We start from the raw sequence: 14,632 nt of genomic DNA, 5'->3' as shown, positions 1-14,632 counted from the left end.
TAATGTTGAGACAATTGATTGTGCTGATAACCAATTTACATGTTAAAAACTTTAATTTGCTGAAAATGTTCTGTTTGACAATTCTCTTGATGCATAGTTAGACCGTCCAGGCCGCATCCATGATGACATCTATTTTTGTCAGTACCACCAGTACGGGCACTCTATGTCCGTTTCTCCTCTTTTTCTTGCACTAATACATATAAATTACAAACAATAATTTTAATGAAATTTTGATTAAAATTATTTTGATTTTGATTAAAATTATATGCATACATAATCAAAAATTGATATTACTTTTGATACAATAAGCTATACATTTACTATAATGACCTTATTCATTTAATATCTCATTTCATATATTTATCTCTCTGTAATAAATAACTAATGATAATATAGGTAAAACAACATTTAATGTTGCATTAAACTTTGAAAGTGACAGTTAAACTCCAAAAGTAACGCTTAAAAAGAAACGGAGTACGTTACATGACGATCATTTAATCATTGATCACCCATCTTATTACTTAATTGACTCTTCACATATTTTTCTCTCTTTTATTTTATTTTCTCTCTAGTGTTCAATAAAATTCATCTCATGGTTTATACCAATAAAAAAAATCATCTCATGGTGAATAAAGTCATATGATATTGTGAGAATGAGCCTTAGGGTGTGTTTGGTAAAAAGAAGTTATAAGCTAGCTGGTAGTTGATGACTGATAGATGATAGTTTATAGCTGAAAAGTTAGCTTATTAAAATAAAAAGTGTTTGGTAAAATTAGTTGTTCAAGTGGCTGATAAATATAAAATGACGTAAAAGGACAATCTTTTTTTATAAATCATATATACAATTTTTATTAATTATTGTATTTCTTTTTAAATGTTTAAATTTTATTTCAAAATATTTTCATCTCCCAAATGATAAATGTATTTATGAATTCAATTGACATTTTTTATTTAACAAAACTTTCTTTTAATGAATTTTACTCAACTAAACTCTCATCACTCTTTATTGTAAATTTTATATAAAATTATTTATTATTGAATTAAGAGTATGTAAAAAAGAAAGTGAACAAGAAAATTTGAAAAAGATTGTGGGTAGTTTTTTTTTAAACGTGGGCAATTGAATAAGAATGTGGGTAGGTTTTTTAATTAAAATTAAATTAAACTATATTAATAAAAGGTTAAAATTGGAAGAAAATATAAAAAGTTACCAGCTATAAGCTCAAAAGCTACTTGAAATAGCTTTTCAAAAAACGCTATAAGCTAATGAGAAAAACTTGTTACCAAACACATCACGTTTTCATCCAACAAGCTTATAAGCTAATCCAAGAAGCTATAAGCTAGCTTTTTTGTGTTACCAAACACAACCTTAGTCATTCTGCTAATGTAGGCTCTGTTTGGTAAAAATAGCAGATAGTTTATAAGCTAGCTGAAAGCTGGCGACTGATAGCTTATAACTGATGACTTTTAGCTGATAAGCTAGTTGAAGTGTTTGATAAAATTAACGGTTCAACTGATTTATAAATGTAAAATGACATAAAAGGACATTCTTATTTCATATTAAAATTTAGGCTAAAATATGGTTTTGGTCCCTGCAAATATGTCTCGTTTTGGTTTTAGTCCCTGCAAAAAAAATTTGTTGTTTTTGGTCCCTGCAAATATGTCTCATTTTGGTTTTGGTCCCTGGCTCCACTTTTGTGATAATTTGCACACGTGTCACATGATGACTTAACCATTTATTAGAGAAATAGTCCCTGCAAAATCTTTTGATTTTGAAAAAGGTCCCTGCAAAATATTTTGTTTTTGGAAATAGTCCCTGGACTATTTCCAAAAACAAAATATTTTGCAGGGACCAAAAACAACAAATTTTTTTTGCAGGGACTAAAACCAAAACGAGGCATATTTGAAGGGACCAAAACCATATTTTAGCCTAAAATTTATATTCATTAATCTTTAAGTATTTATAATTTATTAATTTAATATATTTTTTATGCATTATCTTTAGAAAAATATAAAGAGTACCGAGAAAACAAAATATAAAGAGTAAAAGATTTGGACGTAAAAAAAAATATGGAAATAAATATAACGAGTTTAGTGAATTTAAGTAATAAAAATAATGTAAGCCTAACCAAAAGAATTTGAACGTCACAAATTTTTTTTGCCCTTTTTATGAAAAATTATAACGTAATTCATGATTTTTTTTTTAATTTAAACGGAAGGCAATGATCATTTTTATTTATGAAAATATATATATATATATATATATATATATATATATATATATATATATATATATATTATGATGTAGGTATACTGCAGTTGCATAATCTATTATTACAACAAAGGATGGCAATGGATATTTATAAGGTAATTATATCTATTAGTTAAATTATAATAAATTATAAAGGATAAAAATAGATTTTAGATAAAAATATTAAGGGTAAAAGTGGAAGAAATTTTGAGAAGCTATAAGCTATAAGTTCAAACGCTACTTGAAATAGCTTCTGAAAAATAGCTTATAAGCTCGTGAAATAAGCTACAAGCTCATGGCTAAAAAGCATTACCAAACTGAGTTTTTTTCGTCAGACGAACTTATAAGCTATAAGCTATAAGTTCATTGAGGTGTCTTACCAAACAGACCCGTAGACTAATTCATCAACGTTAGATGATTTCCTTCAGGAAACGTCTTTATTGTACTAGTGGTCAACCTCTTTAATTCCAATGATTTCCTGCATAATATTTTTCGTCTTTCTTGTACTAGTCGTCAACCTCTTTAATTCCATTGAATTCCTCTTTAATTCCAATGATTTCCTGCATATATATATATATATATATATATATATATATATATATATATATATATATATATATATATATATATATTTTAAAATTGGGTCTGGCCAGGCCAGGTCCGCCCCTGACCTCATCCTATATGTTATTAATAAAAAGGAAAAACGAAACAAAAAAGTTGGAGCTATAACAAGTTAATATAGATTTTTTTTAAAGAACTAATTGGTTCGAACCATAAATTTGAAGGTGTCTAATACATCTCATCCTACGCATTAAAAATTAATTTTCTGTGAATATAAGACTATTTTTTAAAGAACTCATATTTTTAAATTAATGTAGAAAAATAAACCATTACCTTCATTCCTAGTTTTTTTTACATATGATTTTTTTAAAAAAAATAAACAGAATTTCACTATAGCCATGGTTTAACTAATATATAATAGGGTTTACATACAATAACCACATTCCAAATGTAAATTCAAATTGTTTTATCATTGAATGGAATAATATGAACTCGTTTCCAGTAATTTAGCATGGAGTAAGCTTTTAATTCCAATTTAACTTGTAGTGTATATAACAAGTTAATATAGAATGGAGTGAGTGAAATCAATGCTAAATTGGGTCAACAAATGTATAACGCTTTTGAGGTAATTAAATTGGAATAACAAGTGTGTGAGTGATACAAGTATTGTCGTGGCAGAGAGGGAAAGAAAGACTATGATCTTGGTCAGTTGAAATGAATGGAATAATATGCATTCATGATTCTATTAAATTCCACATTGAAAGTCATAGTAAAAATTCAGCATAGTAGTAAAAATGGAAAATATGATTATTTATTCACTAAGGACAAGATGAGGCAAACATGTTAGATAATACTATAGAGTCACAATTTCCTTCTTTCATAATGCTAATATAATTATGGCATTAAGAGTGATAAATAGTCTTAAATTGCTTGTTTCCTAACAACTGCTAATTGATGATGCATTCACTAAATATTTTTATTCTACTGTTATTAAGAAATGGGTCTAGATGAGGATTTTGATTTGGGCCCTTCTAATATGATTTGTTATATACACCCCATTTATAACCATAACTTTGCTTTATACACCCCCCTATAAAAAAAATTAGGCCCCCTACAGACATGGGTCCTAGGCCGTCGCACTCGCGGCCTATGCCTAGGGCCGACCCTGCCAAGTGTTTGATGTCTTTTCAGACCTCTTTTTGACAAAAAGGTTGTTGCTCCTCCTGTGCCGGTTACAACAAGGTTGAGTTTGCATTTGAGTGATAAAAATTCAGGGAGAGATTGCTTTGTTTACTCTCACTTGAGAGGAAATTACAATGATTGCTATATCGACCAAAAGAAGCGTGTTAAAGACAACTTGATTGATGTACAATATGATTCAATGACTCTCACAAAAGAGGATATACACTTTATTTTGAGATCTATATTCATGAGTTTTTCAATATTTATTTTTTATAACAATATTTTGCAATCTCATTCTTATAAACCGAATGTCATAAGATATTGTCGGTTAGACATTGAATTCACAATATCTTTAAGGTTATAAATAGATTTTACAAACTTGTATCACACATTTTCATTCTCCTATATCAAATAGCCATTAATAAAAAAACATTTGGCTCTTGATCTTGATTGGTGGTCAACACAACTTGTATTGATCACAAAACACAATTTGTTCTCTAAGATCAGATGCTCTCAATTGTAGCTTTAGGAACTTCAAATATGGACGTTGAAGTTCATATTCAACATCAACTCTTTAAAAAGAGTTAAGGTCATATAAATATTACTTGAAGAATATACCCATTGAGAGATGAGGTAGAATTCATACAAAAACTCTTTGAAGGACTTATACGATTTAGTAGATACTGACTTGTACACTTGTACAAATAGTCAGGTGTCATCCAATTCAAACTCCTAGGGTAAAAACATTTGGACAATATCATTGTTCTTCAGACAAACATCTCAAAGAATCTTTGAGGATGACTACTATCAGAGGATAAAATCCGAGATCAGAGGGTTATTTCTTTGATATGCATATGGTGATATTTACTAATCCTGCCTGTCTTTTGCCGATTTGCATGTGATGATATTTTCTAATTAGGTCATCCATTCAAAAGACTAAGTCAAACACGTTTAAGTGTTGTTCTTATGAAATATGAGCTACCAAAAAAAAAGAAAAAATGATGCATATAGGTAGTACCAAATAATTCTTATAAACCTTCCTTAGTCTCATACTTACATAGCATCAGGATCCCTATGTGATTCGATTCGTCTAAAAGTTGTCGGGAGATGCTCATTCTTTGTAAAGCCATTCATCAGGATGACTACTATCAGAGAGGAAAACAAAAAACCCAGCCGAAGAGAGAAGGTTAACTAGCTTGCTTATAAAGAAATCCTAGCACCCCTTCACGGCTTCACTTCACCGATTATTTTGTTGCATCGAAAGAAACCCTATTTCTTCCCCATAATCACGCACTCCTTCATATCTCTTTCCAGAATCACTTCCATCGTAGAACTCTCTCGTGCAACCCTTTTATCTACATTTTCTCTATTTTTCCTAAATTATGAGCACATATTATGATTTCGCCCCTAGACCTGTACAAGGTGAGTGCATTATTTATTTGATTGAGACTTGTATTAAATTGTTTTTCTTAACTTGATTACTATTTACAGAAATTGCAAAGCCATTCATGAACGCCATAGATTATTTCTTCCCCACTTTTCGGCTTGGACAGCTCAAATCACTCCGTAGGCTTAATTCCAACAGAAATGGCAAAGGTTAGTGCATTCAACGCTGATGTTTTCTTTGGTTTTGTTTTGTTGTTCAATTGTAATTTGATTGATTCGTATTGCATGAAATTGTCATTGTTGTCACCTGTTAATTTGATGACAATCACATCATATGGCACCAACACATATGATTACATTGAATTATGTTATTTTCTCAAATTATTATCAGCATCGACGTTAGTGTCAAGTGTTGTGTTTGTGTCTGTTGGCAACAAAGAAGATTATAGTGAGAACTTTGCAAGGAGTTAAGGAGGAGATAATATATGAGAGAAGAACAATTTCTATTGCTTGAGAGAATAATTTGATTCTTATTTTCTTGCTTCTACTTGTTTAGTTTACAAATGACAAGCTTTCCGCTTTTTATAGGCTACAAGGTAGAGTTTTAGACACATCATAAGATAACATTCCACACACTTCTCTCGACTACATTCATTTAATACTATTTTTTTATACCTCCAATCTAGTTCTACACCACTCTAGAACTTTCTTTAGACTGCACCACTTATTAGTTATAACTAGGCCTAACACTTGATTAGTCCAAATGACCAAATCAAACTTATTATCCAACAACGCCACCCCCTCCCTTAAACTTGATTTGTCCATAAGTTTTTTTCTTTAGCTTGAGAGTTGCGATGTCCTTTTTTTTATTTTTTATTTTTATTTCACCATGTAAAAAAAGGGTTAATTTGTGCTCTAAGAAGAGCCTTCATTTTAATGCACCAATTATCATAGGTACTCCCTGTGAGAAGTTGAACTTGGAAGGATGCCGTTCCGTTGCTCACCATGACTAGAAAGGAATTTCTTCTCAGAACCTAAGCTCTAATGCCACTTTGTTGAAAAAGAAGAAGGTTATAGTGAGAACTTTGTGAGGAATTGAGGATGAGAGAAGAAAAATTTCTATTGCTTGAGATGATACTTTCATTCTTATTTTCTTCCTTCAACTTGCTTGGTTTACAAATGACAAACTCTCCCCTTTTTATAGGCTTCAAAGGAGAGTTCTAGACACGTCATAACAACATTCTACACACTTCAAGCGAGAGTTCTACATACTTCTCTCAACTACTTACATTTAATACTATTTCTTCATACTACCAATCTAGTTCTACACCACTCTAAAACTTTCTTTAGACTACACTTATTAGCTTATTGAGAAACACTTGATTAGTCCAATGGACCAAATCAAGTTTATTACCCAACAGCGTATAATCCTTGTTTGACAAACACAAGTTACCTGGACCTTGCAGAGAAAGTTATCACACGAAGGTATATAGTTGATAAAACCATGAATAAAGGTGAAAATACCATTTTCATCATCCCACCTGGGTTAGCTTGTGGTAAATCAACTCTTCCTCCCGTTACTTCTTCACAATTTGATATATGCAAGGATGGAGGTTTGTTAAAGAAGATACTCAAGGAGGGGAAGAAATGGGAAAACAGTAAGGATCCTGATGATGTCATAGGTATGCATCTTGATGTTTCTATCATATGTAATTTTATCCCGGTATCTGACTTTGTGTTAACTATTAGCTCCACTCCTTGTGGTATCACAGTTAAGTACGAAGCACGTCTCTATGATGGAACGCTTGTAGCAAAATCTGATAAAGTGGAGTTCACCGTCGAGGATGGTCATTGCATACAATTGTTATTAATAGTCTCTTGTATTTTCATTTTCTTGGGGAATCTTACATTTATGTTTACCTGCTATGTGATAGGTCATTGTTGTCTTACATTGCCAAAGACTGTTAAGAACATGAAGAAGGGAGAAAAAGTGATTTTGACTGTGCGTCCACAATGTAAGTTGTCTACAAAACACTTTAGAAAATGATTTGTTTTTTGACTTTTTAAAAAGTGTTTTATCTGAAAAAACTGTTTATAAAACAAGTTTTATCTGTTTTGATTTTTTTAATTTTGAATATAAATCATTACTTTTAGAGAAGACAATATAACTAGTAATCTTGATATTGTGTTATAGATGGACTTGGTGAGAAGGGTTTAGTTCCACCTAATGCAATTATAGTCTCAACCATGTATTATCAGGTTGAGCGAGTATCATTCTTGAAGGTAAATAAATAACTTAACCATAATCTGCAATTGTGTATTAATCTATTTCAATATTGGTTAGTAAAATTCTATCATTGAAAAGGAACACTAACAACTATTGTTTGACAAAATTCACAAGATTAAGAAGAGAATCTATACTTTCAAAACAAAGCAAGGAACTGCCTTTTACTTTTATAACTATAACTATTTCTTTCTTCAATTTCCAATTTTGGTAATCATGTTTCCATTTTTCTACCATTTTGGTAATCGTGTTTCCATTTTTCTACCATTTTTCATATCTCTAGGTTAATTATTTATTATCAATGTTGATTGTCAAACCTAAATTGAATTTCTTGACACAATAAAGAGGAAAAATACTTGGTTTTAGGGCTCTGGTGATTAAGGATTCAAATCATTGAAATTACTCTGTGGGAAAAATGTAGCATTGTTTCGCGGAGTTAAACGTTACACTTTTTAATAGATAATTTTCATATTCCTCATTTGTTTCCCGGACATTGGTTGACAGGATATAAATAAGAGTGATGTATATTACTTTGTTCTTTCTGACTTCTATCTCTAAAAAAAAATTATAGGTCAGATAATGCCGCCACTTTATGCATTTATACATTGCTTCATTATTTGCTTTAGGATATGTGGTCGTGGGAAATGAACACTGAAGAGAAGATAAAAGTTGCTCGTAAGAAGAAAATCGTAGGGAATAAATTGAAATTTGATAAGAAATTTGCAAGAGCTTCTGAGAAATATGAGAAGGTATTCAAAGCTAAACTGATATGTTTCACCCTCATCCACTTCATGTATTGTTTCTTGAACTGAAACCATAATGCAGGCTTTAAAGTAAATAGAGGATGATACTTCCTTTAGTGATCATGAGAAGAAAGTTGTCAGGGACTTGAAGTATGAATGCTATATGAGCAATTCATGGTGCAAGCATATGTTAAAAGATAATGAGGAGTCAGTCAAATTGAGAGCAAAGGTATGGCTGGTGTCTCTCATCTTATAATAAAAAATCACTACTTCTCGTCGTTACTAATAACAATCAATAACCGAGTTTTACATAAACAAGCAGGCACAGGAGTTTAAGGTCAAGAAAGTTATGAAACGGTACTTTTTGAGTGTTGTTCAATTGTTTGAATTTTGGATGTGATGGAATTTTCTTGTAAAATGTAATTCCTTCTGATTTATAAACCAGGCGACACGGATGCGGATGCAGGCGTTCTAAGAAGAGAATTTTAACGCCGAGTACAACGGAAATTAATTGGATCACTGCGACAACAATGTGAGTATTCTCCATCTCAATTGACTCTCTAGTGCATTTGATGTCAAAATATGGTTTGTTTTGTTTGTGTCTCAGTATGTAATCTTCTACATTTTTATTTAACATGGGGGATTATGGGTATAGATGCTGAAACCAATGCATATGTAACACACTCTAGAATCCATCTCCTCCATTTCTACGGAAAATTCAGTGTCATAACAGAAGCTAAATATTTCCATTCAATGCAATGAGTCATATGCTTTCGCGAAGTCCACCTTAAATAGCATTAGTTCCTTATATATATTTTTTCTTTGCCTCATTTGCAATTGGATACCATCTAGAATTTGTTTCCCTTTAACAAATTTTGATTGATCGTCCAAAATTACCTAGCAGTAACAAGTTTTGTTGTTCTATTGGTAATTAAGGGCCTTCACACACACTTTGTACAAGCAACCTACTAGAGATATAGGTCGATAATCTGAGAGCTGATGTGGAGCTTCAACTTTAGGAATCAGAATTATTATCGTGAAATTAATTCAAAAATCGCATAAAATTTTCCTTCATGTCCACCCAAAATTCCTTTAAGAAACCAAGATGATATCCATCAAGCCCCAAAATTTTGAAACTATCACGATTCCAAAGCACATGTTTAACATCCTCTTTACCGAACTAGGCCAAATCTGGTTGTGCGGTCTTAACTAACTTGAACTGACTTTGAAAGTCGTTATACACAGAATCCCGTATACCTTTGATCCCTTCAACCTGAACCTCGTTCACATTAATGCACACCATGAAATTATGCCTTCTTCTACTAGCTACCAATCAATGAAAAGAAATTTAGATCAACATTTTAGCATTTGAAAGGGGTGTTGGCCCCCAATTTGACTCAGCCACACTTAGCATGATTAATCTATGATCTAAAAGTCTTCTTATCAGAACATTTTTCACACTATCTGGCCACAAGTTGCACCACCCTAGTAACAAGACATATCTGTAAAGTCTGCTCTTTGATGATCTATCCAACCTAGACAAAGTGAATAACCTTTCATGAAGAGGAAAATTTGCTAATTTTGCATCATCTATGAAGTTGATGAATTGAGAGGCATCCTCATTAAACACAAAAGTCGTCCTACCTTTCCTTTCTTCTTCACCTCAGATAGAGTTAAAGTCACCAAATTCTCACCAATTTGTCTCAACTAATTCAAAATGTCTCCTCCTAATCGTATCCAAAGATCCTGTTTACCTCTATTATCCCAAGGTTCACAACCATTTTATATAAAACAAGCTTCATCGTTTTTAGGGCATCTTCCACTTATAATTAAACATGATTAAAACTTGAGGAATATTATGAAGGTGAGAAAAACACAAGAAAATGGGTTTGAATTGTGTGTGACTTTTCAAAACCTTTTCTTTTAAAACTGATTGTTCAAAAACAATGTGAGTTTAGCAACACAAAAGTAAACAACTAAACGATAAAGAGATAGAAGAAGATTATACTGGTTCGCGCCAAAATAGTAGCTACGTCTAGTACCTTTAACCTCGAAGGATGTTCCACTATAACCAATTGATTACAACCACTAGAGAATAAATTGTTAACTTGACTTATACTCTAGATTTCTCTATAAATATGCTGAGATAATTAAGTCCTCTGTCTTCTCAAAGCTACTGGCTTAAACAAAGCCCTTGGAGGTTTCACTACGTGAAAATTATAAAGTATTTTGATTACAAGATGACTATTAGAAAAGAGGGCACATAATGTTTAGATCAAATGCAAACGATAAGCTTTCTATGAGTAAGTATTTGTAATTTGGTTTACTTGCCTTTTTGTATTTTGGACTTGATGTTTCTTTGAAGTTTTGATTCGATTGTGATATTGAGGTATTGAATCAATGTTTGATTGTATTTCAGGATTGTATTTTTTGGAATGTTTATTGGAATCACTGAATACTCAAAGAGACATATCTGATAATTTCAAAATTGATTCTTTACGAGGGAATTTGAAATCTTATCCTCAAGACATTTGCATCTTAAGGTGATTAAGAATTTCTTCAAAGTTCATACGAGAATTTGCTTCTATCAGAGAGGATAATTGGTTCAAATACTTTGTATTGAATTCCTGACCAGATGATCCAAAGCTATTCTTCAAATCATACAAATTGACCATCAGACGAAGCAACAACTATCAAGCGAAATGATAGAAATAAGACAAAGTGACATTACACTTCTTCGGTCTAGCAGAATTGTTTTCAATTCAGATCAGACAAATCTATACTTATTTGGTGCAAATGAATTGTTTTCTATTTAGATTATGCTTTTGTTCCTTCTAAATGAAATGGCTTACCACCTGATTAAGCTCAAGGATTTGCTTTTGTTAGTGATTTTCTTCACATCTAAAAATGCTTTGCTTGGTTTCCCCTGAATTTATGCCTTACTGTATATAATAATATCGTGTGAGATTTTTTGGCAATCTCTTAAAAATTGATTTCTTTCACATAAGAAGTATTTCCATAGGGAACTAACTCATCAGGAATATGCACAATAAGCAAACTCTGTCCCCAAAGGTAGATGCTTTCCCTTGGATTTAGAGTTATCATGTAACATTTCCTAATTGTTGGGATGAAAGGTCATATATATAAAAGGAAATGGCAGTGGTTTGATCTGGTTGAGGAGGAAATACATGAGTGCTAATTGGAGTGTCATCAAATGATGAATTTGATATTGAAAGTTGCTAAAAGGAAATGGCAGCAGTTTGATCTTTCTCGGCAGCTGTTCAATTTGATCGACCTTCACTCACTGATATTACCTTTAGATTTTGAATGTTGAACTTTGAGTTTGTCCAGAACTTGCATCTTACTCAAGTTGTAGGACCATATGGGACTTTAAGATATTCAAAACTACTACTCTTGAAATGTTTAAAAATTGTCCTTTTGGTTGATGCTCCACACGGTGTTCTTTTGTTCCCAACTAATTACATGATCAAACGATCCACTTGTAGGAACAATGCATCTCTTGACTAGCATGAACCAGGCTTGAAACTTAATTTTTAGTAACCTTGGCATTCAAGGATACTTGTACGTACCAGTTCATCGTAAATGGATAATATCTCAGATTCTCAGTGACGAAGCATCTATATCAACCCATCTCTATTTCTCATGGAATCAAAGCCATTGTCTACAAGATTGACAAAGTCTACTTACATTTTACCTAGAATGTTCAGTTTAGAACGTAGTGAAATAATTCTTTTGACATGCTGTGAACCGCAAATTGATTCGCACAAATTCCCCAAATTGATTTGCACAAATTCCCCTCTATTAGGTATAATTTTGGGTTGAATTTATCTATATTACCCTACAATTTTTTTTTGTTATTGCAATAAAAAGAGTGAAAAGACGGGCACGTGGGTGTCTGTCTTTCGGCCAACTATATATATATATATATAAATGAAATAAATTTGACTATAAAAATGTTATTTTGTTGGTGTCATTCAAAATGATAAGAACTTATATTATATTTGTTATATTGTTAGTATCATTGAAAAAGATAAGTATGATTTGTTACGATATGAAAGTGCAAAATATATATTATCTATACCTACAATTTTAGTCAAAATTTCATTAAAAAAATGTTAATACTTTATTGGTGTCGGATACTTGGATACCTGGACCTTTCATCCTAAATGTATGTGCTCCATGCTAATCAAACACTAACCGTACTTAACTATTTTAAGTATAAAATTATTTCATATGATAAGCCAATGTAAGCTGTACATATGTTCTTCCAAATTTACATGGATTCCTTGACAGTATCTGATCAAATTTATTGAATTATTAATTTGATTAGTTTCTCCAATGCAGATGTTACCATTACAAATGATAACATCTTCTTGTTATAGATACTGAAGGATGGGGAGGAAAGGGAAACCCCTAAGGATCCTGATATTGTTTTAGGTATACATGTTCATACTTCTAACATATTTAATATTTTGCTAGATGATTTTGTCATCTGACTTGGTGTTAACTATAAGCTCCCCTTTTGGTATTGCAGTTAAGTATGAAGCACGTCTTTGATGATGGAACACTCGTAAAAATATCGGATGGAGTGGAGTTCACAGTCAAGGATGGTCAGGACATACACACTTTATTATAGTCTCTTCTATTTTTCATTTCCAGGGAGTGGAGTTCACATGAGTGTCCAAATGAGGGATCTGTTGTGAAATGTAAATCATCATTGATGCTAGTGATGGCTCTTTTTTTCCGTTGTTTTTTTATTGGATCCAGTGCATGCTTTCCGATGTCATGTTTTCTCATTTTGCATTTGTGTAGTGAAACTAATTGGTAGGCTGCAAGGTGGCTCTATATTTTTGAATTTAAAACAGACGAGGGTAATTTGAATTTTCCAATGTTTGGCCTCTCACAATTAATTTGTTTTTGTACCAACTAAAGTATTGTTTGTTGTATTGAGCAGATAAAATAATTGAAGGGCTTGATAGAGCTGTAATGACCATGAAGAAGGGTGAGGTAGCGTTGTTGACTATTCCATATCGATATGCTTTTGGTTCATTAGACACTCCGCAGGAAATGGCAGTGGTTCCTCCTTATTCAACCTTGTATAATCAATAACTGAGTTTTACATGAACAAGCAGGCAAGGTATGAGAACCAGAAGGTGATTTATGAAGATTTGAGAGATAGAAATTGTTTATATCAGAAAAGTTGGATTCTTTTGTATTTGTTCCCGTTCACCACTTTGTACTTCTTGTATAAAAAATTGGATTCCTGAGATAGTAGAGTGAGTATTCTATCGCTATTGATTCTCTAGTACATACATTTTCACTTCTGAACAATAGTAATCCACATTTATTCAACTTGCAGAAATTGGGGCAGAAAGATGTTGAAACTCATGAGTATTGACAGCAAGGCATAGATGCTAAATTTTGTGTTAATGATTACTTCTACATGTGTGAATTAAAAGATGATGGCAAGACATTATCTATAGTTGAAACTTTTTTACATATGCATCCAATTTTATGATTTGATTGAATGCATATGAAGAAAAAAATTACACAGTTGATGTATACAAATTAAATCCGTTATTTTCTATTTGACAAAAAATTAAATCCATCATTTTATACAAATAGGTTTTCCAACAATATGATGCAATTCCAACAAGTTAATACTATCGAATTAAACAAACATTTACTACCATTTTAGTTATTAAGTTTACTATTGAATTTGGTACGACCTCTCAAAAGAACTAATACAAATAAAATTTGAAAGTCAGAAATCTTTTAGAAAAATTTATATTTTCAAAAGTTTTATGAATGGGTCAACAAATCTACTTTGTTTAACATGATGAACCCATGAGTATCGACCACGAGACATGAGCCCCATCGAAAATTTTATCATATTTCTAACACTTTTTCCTTTTTTCTTTCTTTCTTCGTACATAGAGAAAACAACGAAAAAAGAAAACTAGACAATAACCTTAAGAACTGCACTCTAAACACATCAGCGAGAAGTAACTCTTCCAAGCCCGAAAGGGGGTTCTCCAAGTTGCATCAAGAAGAATCGTGATTGGCATCATTCTCAGCTAAAAAATCCGCACATTCATTTGTCTCTCGAAAGGTGTGGGTCAGATGCACATTTCAAAGGAGATTAAGGAGATCATTGATATATGTCTCTATTGATAGTTGCATAAACATGTCAAACATTGAGAGAAG

At 31.8% G+C, this 14,632-nt stretch overlaps 1 pseudogene; it reads left to right on the top strand.

The window, feature by feature from the left end:
• The first annotated feature begins 6,881 nt into the window (after nt 1-6,881).
• On the top strand, nt 6,882-13,534 carry LOC11421227 (peptidyl-prolyl cis-trans isomerase FKBP62-like; annotated as a pseudogene).
• Nucleotides 13,535-14,632: the final 1,098 nt, after the last annotated feature.

The sequence above is a fragment of the Medicago truncatula genome, chromosome 8 (genome assembly GCF_003473485.1).
Source record: "Medicago truncatula cultivar Jemalong A17 chromosome 8, MtrunA17r5.0-ANR, whole genome shotgun sequence".
NCBI lineage: Eukaryota > Viridiplantae > Streptophyta > Magnoliopsida > Fabales > Fabaceae > Medicago > Medicago truncatula.
The sequence above is the reverse complement of the archived record's forward strand: the minus strand, read 5'-3'. Positions and strand labels throughout refer to the sequence as shown.